This window comes from Myotis davidii, unplaced genomic scaffold (assembly GCF_000327345.1).
Source record: "Myotis davidii unplaced genomic scaffold, ASM32734v1 scaffold2707, whole genome shotgun sequence".
Lineage (NCBI taxonomy): Eukaryota > Metazoa > Chordata > Mammalia > Chiroptera > Vespertilionidae > Myotis > Myotis davidii.
The window spans coordinates 182,929-186,422 of record NW_006297818.1 but is presented as its reverse complement, the minus strand read 5'-3'; the positions used below and the strand labels follow the sequence as shown (position 1 = coordinate 186,422).

The 3,494-nt window shown below is 55.3% G+C and overlaps 1 protein-coding gene across 1 annotated transcript in view; it reads right to left on the bottom strand.

Moving 5' to 3' along the window:
• Window positions 1–3,183: 3,183 nt before the first annotated feature.
• Window positions 3,184–3,494, bottom strand: part of SAXO2 (stabilizer of axonemal microtubules 2) — a 17,765-nt gene continuing 17,454 nt past the window's right edge. The window contains exon 5 of the mRNA XM_006773571.2: window positions 3,184–3,301. The gene's annotated coding sequence lies outside the window, so the exon portion shown is untranslated. The remainder of the gene's footprint in view (window positions 3,302–3,494) is intronic.

Genomic DNA, 3,494 nt, shown 5'->3' with positions numbered 1-3,494 from the left:
CGGCGTCCCGGCGGCCCTGTGCTGGGCCCGCCTGCGGCCCTGTGCACCCCTCCCAGGTATCAGAACCTGCCCCCCCAACCCCGTCCAACCAGACCCTCACGGGGCCGACCTTGTCCACGTCCTGGCTGAGGGCTCGGTGGGGAGGGGGGTGGGAGCTGGGCTCATCAGGAGATGAGCTGCTTGGAGGGGTGCAACTCATTGCGCTTTATTTTTGTGTGTTTTCTTAAATTTGTTTGTTTTGGGTTAATCCTCCCCTGAGGGTATCTCCCCATTGATTTTTAGGGAGAGTGGAGGGGAGAGGGAGAGACAGAGGGGAACATCGATGTGAGAGAGACACATCGATGGGTTGCCTCCTACACATGACCCGACCAGGGCCTGGGCCGGGGAGGAGCCTGCCACCGAGGTCCGTGCCCTTGACCGGAATCAAACCCGGGACCCTTTGGTCCGCAGGCCAAGGCTCTATCCACTGAGCCACACCGGCCAGGACTCAGTGTTCTTTTTTAAAATTTTTTATTTTTATTGGATTCTGAAAGGAAGGGAGAGGGGGAGAGAGAGAGATAGAAACATCAATGAGGAGAGAGGCCTTAGCTGGTTTGGCTCAGTGGATAGAGCGTCAGCCTGCGGACTGAAGGGTCCCGGGTTAGATTCCGGTCAAGGGCATGGACCTTGGCTGCGGGCACATCCCCAGTAGGCGGTGTGCAGGAGGCAGCTGATCGATGTTTCTCTCTCATTAATGTTTCTAACTCTCTATCTCTCTCCCTTCCTCTCTGTAAAAAAGTCAATAAGATATATTTTAAAAACATAAAACTAGGCACCCTTTTATGTTGGTTTAATATATTTCTTTATTGATCTCAGAGAGGAAGGGAGAGGGAGAGAGAGAGAGAAACATCGATGATGGGAGAGAATCACGGACCGGCTGCCTCCTGCGCGCCCCCCCCGCCCACCGGGGATGGAGCCCGCCACCCGGGCCTGTGCCCTGACCGGGAATCGAACCCTGACCTCCTGGTTCCTCGGTCGGCGCTCAGCCCCTGAGCCCCACCAGCTGGGCGAATCCAGTGCTTTTTAACCCGGTCTCCCGTGAGTGGCGTGCGAATTGCATGTGGTTTTTCTTGTTTGTTTTGTTCGCAGGAACCTGCACAGACACCCCTGACGCCTGCACGTGTGTGACACCCCTGAGTCTGAGCTCGCTGGGCCTCTGCAGAGGGAGGCGCTGCCGGCCGCGCCCCGTGATAACCCTGGGCAGGCGTGGGATGCTGCTGGGGCGATGGCACGGGAACGTCCAAGCCGATACCTCGCCCGAGTCGCTGGTTCCAAAACGCGCCTTTCTCTAAAAAGCCACAGACCTCTAAACCCCGCCATCCAAGCAGCCGGTGCACAGTCACCCCTGCTACCATTTTTATAAATATATTTGTATTGATTTCAGACGGGGAGGGAGAGGGAGAGAGAAACATCCATGATGAGAGAGGATCATGGATCAGCTGCCTCCTGCACGCCCCACACTGGGGATGGAGCCCACAACCCGGGCCTGTGCCCTGACCGGGAATCGAACCCTGACCTCCTGGTTCATAGGTCGATGCTCAACCACTGAGCCACGCCAGCTGGGCTAAAATATGTATTTCTTAAAAAAAAAAAAAGCAAAAAAAAAACCCCCACAAAGCTCTAGATTCTGCCATGAAACCCAGGCCCTTGCTCCGTTACCGCTGCTAACGTTTTGTCCTGTCCTTTTTTCACGGCCATTGTCCTTCCAGCTCAGGCGGGTTCGATAGATAGCCCAGCACTAACCCAAACACCCCCACAGCCGTGCCATGCCCGGGGGACCGTGTCCTTCCCACCCCTGCAATCGCTGAGGCCACCCATGGAACGTCCCCTGCACCTGCTCCCGGGGATGTGCCCCGACCGGGAATCGAACACGGGACCGACCTCTGGGTCCACGGGGCGAGGCTGGTGTAGCGTCCGGCATGCTGAAGCCTCGGGGAGACACGGGGACTGAGGGCTCCCCCTTCTGTCGAGGGTCGGGCCGTCGGCAGGTGCAGAAGGCATTTGCCGGTTATGAACTCTGGTCAGTCATTGTGACCATGTTGGCGCTGACGTCTTTCTGACGGATCCTGTGACGTGGCGTCTGTGAGAAAGACACGGTCGCGCCGGCCAGGCCTGGGGCGCGAGCCGGTCCAAGGACCGTCACGGGGTGAGGGTGGGGGCCCGCGTCTCAGGCACCAGAACCCGTGGGCGACCACGAAAATGCCGCTGCCATTTTCACAAGAGGACGGAGATCTGTCTGTGCCCGCACGCGGCATCTTGGGAATCAAAGGAGGAGGGAAGTCAACCGTTTCTGCCGACTTTGAAGCCCGGTCAACGCGTTGAGGACTGGGAATGTGATTTTTTTGTGTTTTCTGAGCACTAAGTTCTTGCACACACTCTGGCAAAGCAAAGCTTTAGGGGATGGAATGTATGCACAACGTGCTATTCCCGACGGTTTTTATTGGGGGGGAAATGATAAGAAAGTCATCTAACTAGGATCGTTGGGGGCGGAAACATCGTTGATAGGCAATGATGGCTTTTCGTGGGAACTGATGTTTCCGTGGGTCCCTCGGGAATGAGGGTCCAGCTGGAGGTGACAGTTAGGGTGGGGGTTTGCGTGAGGGGGCGCCGGACACAGTGAGGGTTGGCTTTTGCTCCAGGATTGGGTTGGGCGAGGAGGGGAGCTGAGTTAGGCTAGCGTTGGCTGTGGGACTTCGGATGACGGCCTGGTGAGGCGCGAGGTGGGTTGAGTTTAGATCGGGGGGTCCTCAAACTTTTTAAACAGGGGTCCAGTTCACTGTCCCTCAGACCGTGGGAGGGCCGGACTATAGTTTTAAAAAAACACCACTATGAACGAATTCCTATGCACACTGCACAGATCTTATTTTGAAGTAAAAAAACAAAACGGGAACAAATACAATATTTGTATTTGCATGTGGCCCGTGGGCCGTAGTGTGAGGACCCCTCGTTTAGATTGAGGTAAAGGCTGGGGTTAGTGATAATGTCTGAGTGGACGTTGAATTGCTACTGAAGTGATGTGGGACCGGCATTCATTTGTAAACTCTAAAGCTGATTTTTTTTTTAAATCCTCAATCGAGGATACATTTATTGATTTTTAGAGAGAGGAAGAGAGAGAGAGAGGGAGAAACACCGATGTGAGAGAGAAACTAAGAGAGAGAGAAACATCGATGTGAGAGAGAAACCACATGGGTTGCCTCTCGCATGCTCCCCGACTGGGGACCGAACTCGCAACCTAGGCATGGGCCCCGACCGGGAATCGAACCTGCGACCTTTCTGTGTACCCAACAACGCTCCAACCAACGGAGCCGCCGGGTTGGGCGAAAGCTACATTTTTCAAAAATATATATTTGTTTGCCGAAACCGGTTTGGCTCAGTGGATAGAGCGTCGGCCTGCGGACTGAAAGGTCCCAGGTTCGATTCCGGTCAAGGGCATGGACCTGGGTTGCGGGCACATC